This window comes from Hemiscyllium ocellatum, unplaced genomic scaffold (genome assembly GCF_020745735.1).
Source record: "Hemiscyllium ocellatum isolate sHemOce1 unplaced genomic scaffold, sHemOce1.pat.X.cur. scaffold_690_pat_ctg1, whole genome shotgun sequence".
Taxonomy (NCBI): domain Eukaryota; kingdom Metazoa; phylum Chordata; class Chondrichthyes; order Orectolobiformes; family Hemiscylliidae; genus Hemiscyllium; species Hemiscyllium ocellatum.
Window position 1 is genome coordinate 137,073 of NW_026869175.1, and position 17,422 is coordinate 154,494.

Consider the following 17,422-nt stretch of genomic DNA (forward strand, 5'->3'; position numbering starts at 1 on the left):
CGTTACAAAGAAGGAGTTTCACCAGAGCTGCAACTGCCTCACTTTCCCACTCGCCTGCCCGTTTACAGTTTCCTGTCGTCAGTGATTTAAAAGAAAACAAAAGGTTGCGATGTTATTCTGCAGCCTCTCTGTCAATTCCTCCGTTTCAGTTCCAACATGGCTTAGATCTCGGGGCTCACCTTAATACTAGCGACGCTATGAAACCACAAGTCCAGAGGTTCCTCTGGGAGTGCAATTTCTTTCATTGCTGTTGCTGATTTGAATGAGGTCACTAACGTGCGAACTGATCAAACCATGATTCAGCACTTGCTGCTCAATTCTCGCACGTTGAATAACGACAGAGAGTTTCCAAATGAGGGCCTTGCAGAGACGACTTTGGTTTTACATTTGACAGACAGACTAGTTCAGGAATCAGTGGTGCGGTGATCAGTAGCACCAGCGCATCAGCTTCTTCCCTGTCTTTGAACCGGTCCGCCTGCGCAAGGAATGGCAAATGCGGGACAGTTTTTCGTGGAAGGGATCAGAACGCGGTAACTACACTCTCAAACAGAATGACTTATGATCAGAACCAGGTTTTACAATGGTTCTGATCAGAACAAGCCTTTACAATGCTTTGCTCACTAATTAAATGGAAGTGCATCACATTTCACAAAAGAGAGCAGATTTGTTCGAGCATTTTCGAAGGCAGATTTGCAGATGGGAGAGCAAGCAAGAAAGCTCCGTTCTTGTCCGTGTAAAAGGCTGTGCAATTGAAGAACAAAAGCAGTTTTGCAGTTCGAACTGGGGACCTTTCGCGTGTGAGGCGAACGTGATGACCACTACACTACAGAAACGAGCTTCAGCCGAGCGCGTTGCGGCTCTGTGGCATCCAGCACAGAAAGTTGAAGCCATTCTACGTTTCACCTTCTTTTTCCAACAGCTCGTTGTTATCCAGGGAAATTGACATCTTGAAAAAGTCAAAAAATATAGACTGAAATTAGTGACAAAATATAGACAAGGATGTCGTCAATGTTTGGACTGGAGTGTGAAGTGGAATAAGCTGGGACAACTTTCCCGGCAGCAGAACGGCTGCGACATGGTTTTATGGAAGGGTTGTAAACTGAGTATTTATGTGTTTTACACAAGCTAGGGTGAGTTGGAACTCGAGAGCATAGGTTTAAGGTGAGTGGTCTGAAAATTGACAAAGGACCCGACGCACATTTTCACTCACAAGGTTGTGGGTGTATGGAATGAGCTACCAGAGGGAGTGGAGGAGGCTATTGCACTCAGAAAATTGCAATGGTAATCGGATGAGTTTCTGGATAGGATGGGTTTAGAGGGATTGAGGAGAAATGCTGTGGACGGGACTTGTTTAATTTTGGTGATGTGGTGAGCATGGATGAGATACACCGAAGTCTTGTTTCACGCGGTGTACCCCAATAACCTTGCGTTGCTTACACCGGTTCTAAAGGATTACTTTTCAGCGGAGCTTGTCGTCGCAGTCTGTAGCACAATCATTTGTCTGTTCGACTGCTCACGGGAAAGGTAGTATTGTGAAACACTGCAGAAACGAACGACTTCCTTACTTTTGCTCCGACTGACCATGCTTCGTGAAACTTTCCAGATCCTCAGTTGAGGATTTTTGCTGCTGCAAGTTACCTCAGAACCCTGTTAACTCGTAATGTATGCGCAATGCGCAAACAGAAAGCATTTAAACGGAAACACAAACAAAACGGGCATACCTAATGCATGTTCAGACACAGCGAAGCATGAATGCTAAATGTGAGACAGTCCGAGGGCATGAGGATAAAGTAATCTCACAACTAACAACAGGGCAATTCCAAACTACTCTTTCAAAACATACTGCAGCCTTAGTGCACCACCACTTCCCAGACAATGCTGAAAAGAGAGAAAGAAGAATATAATAAGTATGGGCCATAAAAAAGTGAATTTCACCAATCACAGTCTCGATTAGATTACCTTTCCTTCCGGTGTCTCCAGGACGGAAATGCAGGAAATGGGAGAAATTCAATAACATATGCATTGAAAAGATTTTCCCATTCGCCAGAAAGCCAAATAACGATGAATCGACTCACCGCCGGACTTTGTTTCACAACAGCGGATGAAATAACAGTATCCATTCGGTTCCAGTAAAACCTCAACTTGCCTGGACATAAACCAATCGCTGAGCTGAATTGCGATTTTCTGCAGGGAAGGCGAATAACATCATGGCAGCTGAGAGACCTGACAATACTCGGCACTGTCCACAGTTAATTCTCGAGAACATCAATGCAGCGGGGATCGAAGCAGCATTCGAGTGGTCAGCTGAAATGGCAGTGGTGGGATTCGAACCCACGCCCCTTTCAGGATTGGAACCTGGATCCAGCGCCTTAGACCGCTCGGCCACACTACCAGACAGCCTGAGCGCCCATTTTCTTGCATTTCGAATTGTGCTCCTGCATAACCACACATGCAAAGTCACATGAAAAGGGTTCCATGGTCCCTGTCCGACTCGCACAGCAGCTGGTATGTGCCCGGCTACAATGTCTATTTCGCAGCAGATAATGAAAGCCCATCAATCCAGACAAAAATCAATGGTAAGCTGTGTCTATCTTCTCAGACTCTTTTCAGCCAGAAATGTATCTTTGACTGCGTGAGAATATATGTTCGGTAATGATTTGGTCAAATCACCATGAGCTGCTTGACATTACTTCAATTTCGATTCTTGCTTTGCTGAATGATTTCACCGATTGCTCGAAACAGGACAACGTTCACGTTTACACGGAACACGAAACACACCGGACTACAGGAAAATGCACAAAGCTGAGCAGGCCGTGTTCCACATCATACCGTGCACTATATTTTCAGTCACTGTGTCTGTTTTGCAAAGAATGTTCTCCACCCTAAAACCGGAGGTAGCATTACAATCCGAGAACGACAGATCACCTTGTGAGGATGATATGACCTCGGGGCTGGTTCGAGATGCCACTTTCCTTGCCTTTTACCTTAACCGTGCAATTGGCTGCAGGGATATTCACACCTGGACATGAGCCACATCGATTCCGACTGACTTGGAAACCTGTGTGGGAAGCGACGAGAAGCGACTCAATAAATCTTGCTAAATTCCATGGTGCTCATTAGAAATGCAGTTTCTGTTCACCTCAATTTAAAAGGCAGTTTCTGACATAGTAACTGAAGTCAAAGGTAATTATCTCACCCCACCCCAATTCCGGGAGAGGTGCTAACTGCACTTGATTGCTTTTTGTTCTCGATGTGAAGAGTTCTCAGGCATGAGTCACCTTCACGTCTCTTGGTGCTGAGTGACTACAAAGAAGGAGTTTCACCAGAGCTGCAACTGCCTCACTTTCCCACTCGCCCTGCCCGTTTACAGTTCCTGCTCGTCAGTGATTTAAAGAAAACCAAAAGGTTGCGATGTTATTCTGCAGCCTCTCTGTCAATTCCTCCGTTTCAGTTCCAACATGGCTTAGATCTCGGGGCTCACCTTAATACTAGCGACGCTATGAAACCACAAGTCCAGAGGTTCCTCTGGGAGTGCAATTTCTTTCATTGCTGTTGCTGATTGAATGAGTCACTAACGTGCGAACTGATCCAAACCATGATTCAGCACCTCTGCTGCCAATTCTCGCACGTTGAATAACGACAGAGAGTTTCCAAATGAGGCCTTGCAGAGACGACTTTGGTTTACATTTGACAGACAGACTAGTTCAGGAATCAGTGGTGCGCTGATCAGTAGCACCAGCGCATCAGCTTCTTCCCTGTCTTTGAACCGGTCCGCCTGCGCAAGGAATGCAAATGCGGGACAGTTTTTCGTGGAAGGGATCAGAACGCGGTAACTACACTCTCAAACAGAATGACTTATGATCAGAACCAGGTTTTACAATGGTTCTGATCAGAACAAGCCTTTACAATGCTTTGCTCACTAATTAAATGGAAGTGCATCACATTTCACAAAGAGAGCAGATTTGTTCGAGCATTTTCGAAGGCAGATTTGCAGATGGGAGAGCAAGCAAGAAAGCTCCGTTCTTGTCCGTGTAAAAGGCTGCAATTGAAGAACAAAGCAGTTTCTGCCCAGTTTCGAACTGGGGACCTTTCGCGTGTGAGGCGAACGTGATGACCACTACACTACAGAAACGAGCTTCAGCCGAGCGCGTTGCAGCTCTGTGGCATCCAGCACAGAAAGTTGAAGCCATTCTACGTTTCACCTTTCTTTTTCCAATAGCTCGTTGTTATCCAGGGAAATTGACATCTTGAAAAAGTCAAAAAATATAGACTGAAATTAGTGACAAAATATAGACAAGGATGTCGTCAATGTTTGGACTGGAGTGTGAAGTGGAATAAGCTGGGACAACTTTCCCGGCAGCATAACGGCTGCGACATGGTTTTATGGAAGGGTTGTAAACTGAGTATTTATGTGTTTTACACAAGCTAGGGTGAGTTGGAAACTCGAGAGCATAGGTTTAAGGTGAGTGGTCTGAAATTGACAAAGGACCCCGACGCACATTTTCCACTCACAAGGTTGTGGGTGTATGGAATGAGCTACCAGAGGGAGTGGAGGAGGCTATTGCACTCAGAAAATTGCAATGGTAATCGGATGAGTTTCTGGATAGGATGGGTTTAGAGGGATTGAGGAGAAATGCTGTGGAACGGGACTTGTTTAATTTTGGTGATGTGGTGAGCATGGATGAGATACACCGAAGTCTCTGTTTCCACGCGGTGTACCCCAATAACCTTGCGTTGCTTACACCGGTTTTAAAGGATTACTTTTCAGCGGAGCTTGTCGTCGCAGTCTGTAGCACAATCATTTAGTCTGTTCGACTGCTCACGGGAAAGGTAGTATTGTGAAACACTGCAGAAACGAACGACTTCCTTACTTTTGCTCCGACTGACCATGCTTCGTGAAACTTTCCCAGATCCTCAGTTGAGGATTTTTGCTGCTGCAAGTTACCTCAGAACCCCTGTTAACTCGTAATGTATTGACCGAATCGCAAACAGAAAGCATTTAACACGGAACACAAACAAAACGGGCATACCTAATGCATGTTCAGACACAGCGAAGCATGAATGCTAAATGTGAGACAGTCCGAGGGCATGAGGCATAAAGTAATCTCACAACTAACAACAGGGCAATTCCAAACTACTCTTTCAAACATACTGCAGCCTTAGTGCACCACCACTTCCCAGACAATGCTGAAAAGAGAGAAAGAAAGAATATAATAAGTATGGGCCATAAAAAAGTGAATTTCACCAATCACAGTCTCGATTAGATTACCTTTCCCTTCCGGTGTCTCCAGGACGGAAATGCAGGAAATGGGAGAAATTCAATAACATATGCATTGAAAAGATTTTCCCATTCGCCAGAAAGCCAAATAACGATGAATCGACTCACCGCCGGACTTTGTTTCACAACAGCGATGAAATAACAGTATCCATTCGGTTCCAGTAAAACCTCAACTTGCCTGGAACATAAACCAATCGCTGAGCTGCTTGCGATTTTCTGCAGGGGAAGGCGAATAACATCATGGCAGCTGAGAGACCTGACAATACTCGGCACCTGTCCACAGTTAATTCTCCAAGAACATCAATGCAGCGGGGATCGAAGCAGCATTCGAGCTGGTCAGCTGAAATGGCAGTGGTGGGATTCGAACCCACGCCCCTTTCAGGATTGGAACCTGGATCCAGCGCCTTAGACCGCTCGGCCACACTACCAGACAGCCTGTGCGCCCATTTTCTTGCATTTCGAATTGTGCTCCTGCATAACCACACATGCAAAGTCACATGAAAAGGGTTCCATGGTCCCTGTCCGACTCGCACAGCAGCTGGTATGTGCCCGGCTACAATGTCTATTTCGCAGCAGATAATGAAAGCCCATCAATCCAGACAAAAATCAATGGTAAGCTGTGTCTATCTTCTCAGACTCTTTTCAGCCAGAAATGTATCTTTGACTGCGTGAGAATATATGTTCGGTAATGATTTGGTCAAATCACCATGAGCTGCTTGACATTACTTCAATTTCGATTCTTGCTTTGCTGAATGATTTCACCGATTGCTCGAAACAGGACAACGTTCACGTTTACACGGAACACGAAACACACCGGACTACAGGGAAAATGCACAAAGCTGAGCAGGCCGTGTTCCACATCATACCGTGCACTATATTTTCAGTCACTGTGTCTGTTTTGCAAAGAATGTTCTCCACCCTAAAACCGGAGGTAGCATTACAATCCGAGAACGACAGATCACCTTGTGAGGATGATATGACCTCGGGGCTGGTTCGAGATGCCACTTTCCTTGCCTTTTACCTTAACCGTGCAATTGGCTGCAGGGATATTCACACCTGGACATGAGCCACATCGATACCGACTGACTTGGAAACCTGTGTGGGAAGCGACGAGAAGCGACTCAATAAATCTTGCTAAATTCCATGGTGCTCATTAGAAATGCAGTTTCTGTTCACCTCAATTTAAAAGGCAGTTTCTGAACATAGTAACTGAAGTCAAAAGGTAATTATCTCACCCCACCCCAATTCCGGGAGAGGTGCTAACTGCACTTGATTGCTTTTTGTTCTCGATGTGAAGAGTTCTCAGGCATGAGTCACCTTCACGTCTCTTGGTGCTGAGTGACTTACAAAGAAGGAGTTTCACCAGAGCTGCAACTGCCTCACTTTCCCACTCGCCCTGCCCGTTTACAGTTTCCTGCTCGTCAGTGATTTAAAGAAAACCAAAAGGTTGCGATGTTATTCTGCAGCCTCTCTGTCAATTCCTCCGTTTCAGTTCCAACATGGCTTAGATCTCGGGGCTCACCTTAATACTAGCGACGCTATGAAACCACAAGTCCAGAGGTTCCTCTGGGAGTGCAATTTCTTTCATTGCTGTTGCTGATTGAATGAGTCACTAACGTGCGAACTGATCCAAACCATGATTCAGCACCTCTGCTGCCAATTCTCGCACGTTGAATAACGACAGAGAGTTTCCAAATGAGGCCTTGCAGAGACGACTTTGGTTTACATTTGACAGACAGACTAGTTCAGGAATCAGTGGTGCGCTGATCAGTAGCACCAGCGCATCAGCTTCTTCCCTGTCTTTGAACCGGTCCGCCTGCGCAAGGAATGCAAATGCGGGACAGTTTTTCGTGGAAGGGATCAGAACGCGGTAACTACACTCTCAAACAGAATGACTTATGATCAGAACCAGGTTTTACAATGGTTCTGATCAGAACAAGCCTTTACAATGCTTTGCTCACTAATTAAATGGAAGTGCATCACATTTCACAAAGAGAGCAGATTTGTTCGAGCATTTTCGAAGGCAGATTTGCAGATGGGAGAGCAAGCAAGAAAGCTCCGTTCTTGTCCGTGTAAAAGGCTGCAATTGAAGAACAAAGCAGTTTCTGCCCAGTTTCGAACTGGGGACCTTTCGCGTGTGAGGCGAACGTGATGACCACTACACTACAGAAACGAGCTTCAGCCGAGCGCGTTGCGGCTCTGTGGCATCCAGCACAGAAAGTTGAAGCCATTCTACGTTTCACCTTTCTTTTTCCAATAGCTCGTTGTTATCCAGGGAAATTGACATCTTGAAAAAGTCAAAAAATATAGACTGAAATTAGTGACAAAATATAGACAAGGATGTCGTCAATGTTTGGACTGGAGTGTGAAGTGGAATAAGCTGGGACAACTTTCCCGGCAGCATAACGGCTGCGACATGGTTTTATGGAAGGGTTGTAAACTGAGTATTTATGTGTTTTACACAAGCTAGGGTGAGTTGGAAACTCGAGAGCATAGGTTTAAGGTGAGTGGTCTGAAATTGACAAAGGACCCCGACGCACATTTTCCACTCACAAGGTTGTGGGTGTATGGAATGAGCTACCAGAGGGAGTGGAGGAGGCTATTGCACTCAGAAAATTGCAATGGTAATCGGATGAGTTTCTGGATAGGATGGGTTTAGAGGGATTGAGGAGAAATGCTGTGGAACGGGACTTGTTTAATTTTGGTGATGTGGTGAGCATGGATGAGATACACCGAAGTCTCTGTTTCCACGCGGTGTACCCCAATAACCTTGCGTTGCTTACACCGGTTTTAAAGGATTACTTTTCAGCGGAGCTTGTCGTCGCAGTCTGTAGCACAATCATTTAGTCTGTTCGACTGCTCACGGGAAAGGTAGTATTGTGAAACACTGCAGAAACGAACGACTTCCTTACTTTTGCTCCGACTGACCATGCTTCGTGAAACTTTCCCAGATCCTCAGTTGAGGATTTTTGCTGCTGCAAGTTACCTCAGAACCCCTGTTAACTCGTAATGTATTGACCGAATCGCAAACAGAAAGCATTTAACACGGAACACAAACAAAACGGGCATACCTAATGCATGTTCAGACACAGCGAAGCATGAATGCTAAATGTGAGACAGTCCGAGGGCATGAGGCATAAAGTAATCTCACAACTAACAACAGGGCAATTCCAAACTACTCTTTCAAACATACTGCAGCCTTAGTGCACCACCACTTCCCAGACAATGCTGAAAAGAGAGAAAGAAAGAATATAATAAGTATGGGCCATAAAAAAGTGAATTTCACCAATCACAGTCTCGATTAGATTACCTTTCCCTTCCGGTGTCTCCAGGACGGAAATGCAGGAAATGGGAGAAATTCAATAACATATGCATTGGAAAGATTTTCCCATTCGCCAGAAAGGCAAATAACGATGAATCGACTCACCGCCGGACTTTGTTTCACAACAGCGATGAAATAACAGTCTCCATTCGGTTCCAGTAAAACCTCAACTTGCCTGGAACATAAACCAATGGCTGAGCTGCTTGCGATTTTCTGCAGGGGAGGCGAATAACATCATGGCAGCTGAGAGACCTGACAATACTCGGCACCTGTCCACAGTTAATTCTCCGAGAACATCAATGCAGCGGGGATCGAAGCAGCATTCGAGTTGATCAGCTGAAATGGCAGTGGTGGGATTCGAACCCACGCCCCTTTCAGGATTGGAACCTGGATCCAGCGCCTTAGACCGCTCGGCCACACTACCAGACAGCCCGTGCGCCCATTTTCTTGCATTTCGAATTGTGCTCCTGCATAACCACACATGCAAAGTCACATGAAAAGGGTTCCATGGTCCCTGTCCGACTCGCACAGCAGCTGGTATGTGCCCGGCTACAATGTCTATTTCGCAGCAGATAATGAAAGCCCATCAATCCAGACAAAAATCAATGGTAAGCTGTGTCTATCTTCTCAGACTCTTTTCAGCCAGAAATGTATCTTTGACTGCGTGAGAATATATGTTCGGTAATGATTTGGTCAAATCACCATGAGCTGCTTGACATTACTTCAATTTCGATTCTTGCTTTGCTGAATGATTTCACCGATTGCTCGAAACAGGACAACGTTCACGTTTACACGGAACACGAAACACACCGGACTACAGGGAAAATGCACAAAGCTGAGCAGGCCGTGTTCCACATCATACCGTGCACTATATTTTCAGTCACTGTGTCTGTTTTGCAAAGAATGTTCTCCACCCTAAAACCGGAGGTAGCATTACAATCCGAGAACGACAGATCACCTTGTGAGGATGATATGACCTCGGGGCTGGTTCGAGATGCCACTTTCCTTGCCTTTTACCTTAACCGTGCAATTGGCTGCAGGGATATTCACACCTGGACATGAGCCACATCGATACCGACTGACTTGGAAACCTGTGTGGGAAGCGACGAGAAGCGACTCAATAAATCTTGCTAAATTCCATGGTGCTCATTAGAAATGCAGTTTCTGTTCACCTCAATTTAAAAGGCAGTTTCTGAACATAGTAACTGAAGTCAAAAGGTAATTATCTCACCCCACCCCAATTCCGGGAGAGGTGCTAACTGCACTTGATTGCTTTTTGTTCTCGATGTGAAGAGTTCTCAGGCATGAGTCACCTTCACGTCTCTTGGTGCTGAGTGACTTACAAAGAAGGAGTTTCACCAGAGCTGCAACTGCCTCACTTTCCCACTCGCCCTGCCCGTTTACAGTTTCCTGCTCGTCAGTGATTTAAAGAAAACCAAAAGGTTGCGATGTTATTCTGCAGCCTCTCTGTCAATTCCTCCGTTTCAGTTCCAACATGGCTTAGATCTCGGGGCTCACCTTAATACTAGCGACGCTATGAAACCACAAGTCCAGAGGTTCCTCTGGGAGTGCAATTTCTTTCATTGCTGTTGCTGATTGAATGAGTCACTAACGTGCGAACTGATCCAAACCATGATTCAGCACCTCTGCTGCCAATTCTCGCACGTTGAATAACGACAGAGAGTTTCCAAATGAGGCCTTGCAGAGACGACTTTGGTTTACATTTGACAGACAGACTAGTTCAGGAATCAGTGGTGCGCTGATCAGTAGCACCAGCGCATCAGCTTCTTCCCTGTCTTTGAACCGGTCCGCCTGCGCAAGGAATGCAAATGCGGGACAGTTTTTCGTGGAAGGGATCAGAACGCGGTAACTACACTCTCAAACAGAATGACTTATGATCAGAACCAGGTTTTACAATGGTTCTGATCAGAACAAGCCTTTACAATGCTTTGCTCACTAATTAAATGGAAGTGCATCACATTTCACAAAGAGAGCAGATTTGTTCGAGCATTTTCGAAGGCAGATTTGCAGATGGGAGAGCAAGCAAGAAAGCTCCGTTCTTGTCCGTGTAAAAGGCTGCAATTGAAGAACAAAGCAGTTTCTGCCCAGTTTCGAACTGGGGACCTTTCGCGTGTGAGGCGAACGTGATGACCACTACACTACAGAAACGAGCTTCAGCCGAGCGCGTTGCGGCTCTGTGGCATCCAGCACAGAAAGTTGAAGCCATTCTACGTTTCACCTTTCTTTTTCCAATAGCTCGTTGTTATCCAGGGAAATTGACATCTTGAAAAAGTCAAAAAATATAGACTGAAATTAGTGACAAAATATAGACAAGGATGTCGTCAATGTTTGGACTGGAGTGTGAAGTGGAATAAGCTGGGACAACTTTCCCGGCAGCATAACGGCTGCGACATGGTTTTATGGAAGGGTTGTAAACTGAGTATTTATGTGTTTTACACAAGCTAGGGTGAGTTGGAAACTCGAGAGCATAGGTTTAAGGTGAGTGGTCTGAAATTGACAAAGGACCCCGACGCACATTTTCCACTCACAAGGTTGTGGGTGTATGGAATGAGCTACCAGAGGGAGTGGAGGAGGCTATTGCACTCAGAAAATTGCAATGGTAATCGGATGAGTTTCTGGATAGGATGGGTTTAGAGGGATTGAGGAGAAATGCTGTGGAACGGGACTTGTTTAATTTTGGTGATGTGGTGAGCATGGATGAGATACACCGAAGTCTCTGTTTCCACGCGGTGTACCCCAATAACCTTGCGTTGCTTACACCGGTTTTAAAGGATTACTTTTCAGCGGAGCTTGTCGTCGCAGTCTGTAGCACAATCATTTAGTCTGTTCGACTGCTCACGGGAAAGGTAGTATTGTGAAACACTGCAGAAACGAACGACTTCCTTACTTTTGCTCCGACTGACCATGCTTCGTGAAACTTTCCCAGATCCTCAGTTGAGGATTTTTGCTGCTGCAAGTTACCTCAGAACCCCTGTTAACTCGTAATGTATTGACCGAATCGCAAACAGAAAGCATTTAACACGGAACACAAACAAAACGGGCATACCTAATGCATGTTCAGACACAGCGAAGCATGAATGCTAAATGTGAGACAGTCCGAGGGCATGAGGCATAAAGTAATCTCACAACTAACAACAGGGCAATTCCAAACTACTCTTTCAAACATACTGCAGCCTTAGTGCACCACCACTTCCCAGACAATGCTGAAAAGAGAGAAAGAAAGAATATAATAAGTATGGGCCATAAAAAAGTGAATTTCACCAATCACAGTCTCGATTAGATTACCTTTCCCTTCCGGTGTCTCCAGGACGGAAATGCAGGAAATGGGAGAAATTCAATAACATATGCATTGAAAAGATTTTCCCATTCGCCAGAAAGCCAAATAACGATGAATCGACTCACCGCCGGACTTTGTTTCACAACAGCGATGAAATAACAGTATCCATTCGGTTCCAGTAAAACCTCAACTTGCCTGGAACATAAACCAATCGCTGAGCTGCTTGCGATTTTCTGCAGGGGAAGGCGAATAACATCATGGCAGCTGAGAGACCTGACAATACTCGGCACCTGTCCACAGTTAATTCTCCAAGAACATCAATGCAGCGGGGATCGAAGCAGCATTCGAGCTGGTCAGCTGAAATGGCAGTGGTGGGATTCGAACCCACGCCCCTTTCAGGATTGGAACCTGGATCCAGCGCCTTAGACCGCTCGGCCACACTACCAGACAGCCTGTGCGCCCATTTTCTTGCATTTCGAATTGTGCTCCTGCATAACCACACATGCAAAGTCACATGAAAAGGGTTCCATGGTCCCTGTCCGACTCGCACAGCAGCTGGTATGTGCCCGGCTACAATGTCTATTTCGCAGCAGATAATGAAAGCCCATCAATCCAGACAAAAATCAATGGTAAGCTGTGTCTATCTTCTCAGACTCTTTTCAGCCAGAAATGTATCTTTGACTGCGTGAGAATATATGTTCGGTAATGATTTGGTCAAATCACCATGAGCTGCTTGACATTACTTCAATTTCGATTCTTGCTTTGCTGAATGATTTCACCGATTGCTCGAAACAGGACAACGTTCACGTTTACACGGAACACGAAACACACCGGACTACAGGGAAAATGCACAAAGCTGAGCAGGCCGTGTTCCACATCATACCGTGCACTATATTTTCAGTCACTGTGTCTGTTTTGCAAAGAATGTTCTCCACCCTAAAACCGGAGGTAGCATTACAATCCGAGAACGACAGATCACCTTGTGAGGATGATATGACCTCGGGGCTGGTTCGAGATGCCACTTTCCTTGCCTTTTACCTTAACCGTGCAATTGGCTGCAGGGATATTCACACCTGGACATGAGCCACATCGATACCGACTGACTTGGAAACCTGTGTGGGAAGCGACGAGAAGCGACTCAATAAATCTTGCTAAATTCCATGGTGCTCATTAGAAATGCAGTTTCTGTTCACCTCAATTTAAAAGGCAGTTTCTGAACATAGTAACTGAAGTCAAAAGGTAATTATCTCACTCCACCCCAATTCCGGGAGAGGTGCTAACTGCACTTGATTGCTTTTTGTTCTCGATGTGAAGAGTTCTCAGGCATGAGTCACCTTCACGTCTCTTGGTGCTGAGTGACTTACAAAGAAGGAGTTTCACCAGAGCTGCAACTGCCTCACTTTCCCACTCGCCCTGCCCGTTTACAGTTTCCTGCTCGTCAGTGATTTAAAGAAAACCAAAAGGTTGCGATGTTATTCTGCAGCCTCTCTGTCAATTCCTCCGTTTCAGTTCCAACATGGCTTAGATCTCGGGGCTCACCTTAATACTAGCGACGCTATGAAACCACAAGTCCAGAGGTTCCTCTGGGAGTGCAATTTCTTTCATTGCTGTTGCTGATTGAATGAGTCACTAACGTGCGAACTGATCCAAACCATGATTCAGCACCTCTGCTGCCAATTCTCGCACGTTGAATAACGACAGAGAGTTTCCAAATGAGGCCTTGCAGAGACGACTTTGGTTTACATTTGACAGACAGACTAGTTCAGGAATCAGTGGTGCGCTGATCAGTAGCACCAGCGCATCAGCTTCTTCCCTGTCTTTGAACCGGTCCGCCTGCGCAAGGAATGCAAATGCGGGACAGTTTTTCGTGGAAGGGATCAGAACGCGGTAACTACACTCTCAAACAGAATGACTTATGATCAGAACCAGGTTTTACAATGGTTCTGATCAGAACAAGCCTTTACAATGCTTTGCTCACTAATTAAATGGAAGTGCATCACATTTCACAAAGAGAGCAGATTTGTTCGAGCATTTTCGAAGGCAGATTTGCAGATGGGAGAGCAAGCAAGAAAGCTCCGTTCTTGTCCGTGTAAAAGGCTGCAATTGAAGAACAAAGCAGTTTCTGCCCAGTTTCGAACTGGGGACCTTTCGCGTGTGAGGCGAACGTGATGACCACTACACTACAGAAACGAGCTTCAGCCGAGCGCGTTGCGGCTCTGTGGCATCCAGCACAGAAAGTTGAAGCCATTCTACGTTTCACCTTTCTTTTTCCAATAGCTCGTTGTTATCCAGGGAAATTGACATCTTGAAAAAGTCAAAAAATATAGACTGAAATTAGTGACAAAATATAGACAAGGATGTCGTCAATGTTTGGACTGGAGTGTGAAGTGGAATAAGTTGGGACAACTTTCCCGGCAGCATAACGGCTGCGACATGGTTTTATGGAAGGGTTGTAAACTGAGTATTTATGTGTTTTACACAAGCTAGGGTGAGTTGGAAACTCGAGAGCATAGGTTTAAGGTGAGTGGTCTGAAATTGACAAAGGACCCCGACGCACATTTTCCACTCACAAGGTTGTGGGTGTATGGAATGAGCTACCAGAGGGAGTGGAGGAGGCTATTGCACTCAGAAAATTGCAATGGTAATCGGATGAGTTTCTGGATAGGATGGGTTTAGAGGGATTGAGGAGAAATGCTGTGGAACGGGACTTGTTTAATTTTGGTGATGTGGTGAGCATGGATGAGATACACCGAAGTCTCTGTTTCCACGCGGTGTACCCCAATAACCTTGCGTTGCTTACACCGGTTTTAAAGGATTACTTTTCAGCGGAGCTTGTCGTCGCAGTCTGTAGCACAATCATTTAGTCTGTTCGACTGCTCACGGGAAAGGTAGTATTGTGAAACACTGCAGAAACGAACGACTTCCTTACTTTTGCTCCGACTGACCATGCTTCGTGAAACTTTCCCAGATCCTCAGTTGAGGATTTTTGCTGCTGCAAGTTACCTCAGAACCCCTGTTAACTCGTAATGTATTGACCGAATCGCAAACAGAAAGCATTTAACACGGAACACAAACAAAACGGGCATACCTAATGCATGTTCAGACACAGCGAAGCATGAATGCTAAATGTGAGACAGTCCGAGGGCATGAGGCATAAAGTAATCTCACAACTAACAACAGGGCAATTCCAAACTACTCTTTCAAACATACTGCAGCCTTAGTGCACCACCACTTCCCAGACAATGCTGAAAAGAGAGAAAGAAAGAATATAATAAGTATGGGCCATAAAAAAGTGAATTTCACCAATCACAGTCTCGATTAGATTACCTTTCCCTTCCGGTGTCTCCAGGACGGAAATGCAGGAAATGGGAGAAATTCAATAACATATGCATTGGAAAGATTTTCCCATTCGCCAGAAAGGCAAATAACGATGAATCGACTCACCGCCGGACTTTGTTTCACAACAGCGATGAAATAACAGTCTCCATTCGGTTCCAGTAAAACCTCAACTTGCCTGGAACATAAACCAATCGCTGAGCTGCTTGCGATTTTCTGCAGGGGAGGCGAATAACATCATGGCAGCTGAGAGACCTGACAATACTCGGCACCTGTCCACAGTTAATTCTCCGAGAACATCAACGCAGCGGGGATCGAAGCAGCATTCGAGTTGATCAGCTGAAATGGCAGTGGTGGGATTCGAACCCACGCCCTTTCAGGATTGGAACCTGGATCCAGCGCCTTAGACCGCTCGGCCACACTACCAGACAGCCCGTGCGCCCATTTTCTTGCATTTCGAATTGTGCTCCTGCATAACCACACATGCAAAGTCACATGAAAAGGGTTCCATGGTCCCTGTCCGACTCGCACAGCAGCTGGTATGTGCCCGGCTACAATGTCTATTTCGCAGCAGATAATGAAAGCCCATCAATCCAGACAAAAATCAATGGTAAGCTGTGTCTATCTTCTCAGACTCTTTTCAGCCAGAAATGTATCTTTGACTGCGTGAGAATATATGTTCGGTAATGATTTGGTCAAATCACCATGAGCTGCTTGACATTACTTCAATTTCGATTCTTGCTTTGCTGAATGATTTCACCGATTGCTCGAAACAGGACAACGTTCACGTTTACACGGAACACGAAACACACCGGACTACAGGGAAAATGCACAAAGCTGAGCAGGCCGTGTTCCACATCATACCGTGCACTATATTTTCAGTCACTGTGTCTGTTTTGCAAAGAATGTTCTCCACCCTAAAACCGGAGGTAGCATTACAATCCGAGAACGACAGATCACCTTGTGAGGATGATATGACCTCGGGGCTGGTTCGAGATGCCACTTTCCTTGCCTTTTACCTTAACTGTGCAATTGGCTGCAGGGATATTCACACCTGGACATGAGCCACATCGATACCGACTGACTTGGAAACCTGTGTGGGAAGCGACGAGAAGCGACTCAATAAATCTTGCTAAATTCCATGGTGCTCATTAGAAATGCAGTTTCTGTTCACCTCAATTTAAAAGGCAGTTTCTGAACATAGTAACTGAAGTCAAAAGGTAATTATCTCACTCCACCCCAATTCCGGGAGAGGTGCTAACTGCACTTGATTGCTTTTTGTTCTCGATGTGAAGAGTTCTCAGGCATGAGTCACCTTCACGTCTCTTGGTGCTGAGTGACTTACAAAGAAGGAGTTTCACCAGAGCTGCAACTGCCTCACTTTCCCACTCGCCCTGCCCGTTTACAGTTTCCTGCTCGTCAGTGATTTAAAGAAAACCAAAAGGTTGCGATGTTATTCTGCAGCCTCTCTGTCAATTCCTCCGTTTCAGTTCCAACATGGCTTAGATCTCGGGGCTCACCTTAATACTAGCGACGCTATGAAACCACAAGTCCAGAGGTTCCTCTGGGAGTGCAATTTCTTTCATTGCTGTTGCTGATTGAATGAGTCACTAACGTGCGAACTGATCCAAACCATGATTCAGCACCTCTGCTGCCAATTCTCGCACGTTGAATAACGACAGAGAGTTTCCAAATGAGGCCTTGCAGAGACGACTTTGGTTTACATTTGACAGACAGACTAGTTCAGGAATCAGTGGTGCGCTGATCAGTAGCACCAGCGCATCAGCTTCTTCCCTGTCTTTGAACCGGTCCGCCTGCGCAAGGAATGCAAATGCGGGACAGTTTTTCGTGGAAGGGATCAGAACGCGGTAACTACACTCTCAAACAGAATGACTTATGATCAGAACCAGGTTTTACAATGGTTCTGATCAGAACAAGCCTTTACAATGCTTTGCTCACTAATTAAATGGAAGTGCATCACATTTCACAAAGAGAGCAGATTTGTTCGAGCATTTTCGAAGGCAGATTTGCAGATGGGAGAGCAAGCAAGAAAGCTCCGTTCTTGTCCGTGTAAAAGGCTGCAATTGAAGAACAAAGCAGTTTCTGCCCAGTTTCGAACTGGGGACCTTTCGCGTGTGAGGCGAACGTGATGACCACTACACTACAGAAACGAGCTTCAGCCGAGCGC

At 45.7% G+C, this 17,422-nt stretch overlaps 10 non-coding genes across 10 annotated transcripts; all 10 read right to left on the reverse strand.

The window, feature by feature from the left end:
* Positions 1-2,310: 2,310 nt before the first annotated feature.
* trnal-cag (transfer RNA leucine (anticodon CAG)) lies at positions 2,311-2,392 on the reverse strand. Its single transcript has one exon. It is a non-coding gene; the product is annotated as a tRNA-Leu (tRNA).
* Positions 2,393-4,059: 1,667 nt separating this feature from the next.
* trnav-cac (transfer RNA valine (anticodon CAC)) lies at positions 4,060-4,132 on the reverse strand. Its single transcript has one exon. It is a non-coding gene; the product is annotated as a tRNA-Val (tRNA).
* Positions 4,133-5,624: 1,492 nt separating this feature from the next.
* On the reverse strand, positions 5,625-5,706 carry trnal-cag (transfer RNA leucine (anticodon CAG)). The gene has a single exon. It is a non-coding gene; the product is annotated as a tRNA-Leu (tRNA).
* A 1,672-nt stretch (positions 5,707-7,378) lies between these two features.
* On the reverse strand, positions 7,379-7,451 carry trnav-cac (transfer RNA valine (anticodon CAC)). Its single transcript has one exon. It is a non-coding gene; the product is annotated as a tRNA-Val (tRNA).
* Positions 7,452-8,942: 1,491 nt separating this feature from the next.
* On the reverse strand, positions 8,943-9,024 carry trnal-cag (transfer RNA leucine (anticodon CAG)). Its single transcript has one exon. It is a non-coding gene; the product is annotated as a tRNA-Leu (tRNA).
* Positions 9,025-10,696: 1,672 nt separating this feature from the next.
* Positions 10,697-10,769, reverse strand: trnav-cac (transfer RNA valine (anticodon CAC)). The gene has a single exon. It is a non-coding gene; the product is annotated as a tRNA-Val (tRNA).
* A 1,492-nt stretch (positions 10,770-12,261) lies between these two features.
* On the reverse strand, positions 12,262-12,343 carry trnal-cag (transfer RNA leucine (anticodon CAG)). The gene has a single exon. It is a non-coding gene; the product is annotated as a tRNA-Leu (tRNA).
* Positions 12,344-14,015: 1,672 nt separating this feature from the next.
* Positions 14,016-14,088, reverse strand: trnav-cac (transfer RNA valine (anticodon CAC)). Its single transcript has one exon. It is a non-coding gene; the product is annotated as a tRNA-Val (tRNA).
* A 1,491-nt stretch (positions 14,089-15,579) lies between these two features.
* Positions 15,580-15,660, reverse strand: trnal-cag (transfer RNA leucine (anticodon CAG)). The gene has a single exon. It is a non-coding gene; the product is annotated as a tRNA-Leu (tRNA).
* A 1,672-nt stretch (positions 15,661-17,332) lies between these two features.
* Positions 17,333-17,405, reverse strand: trnav-cac (transfer RNA valine (anticodon CAC)). The gene has a single exon. It is a non-coding gene; the product is annotated as a tRNA-Val (tRNA).
* Positions 17,406-17,422: the final 17 nt, after the last annotated feature.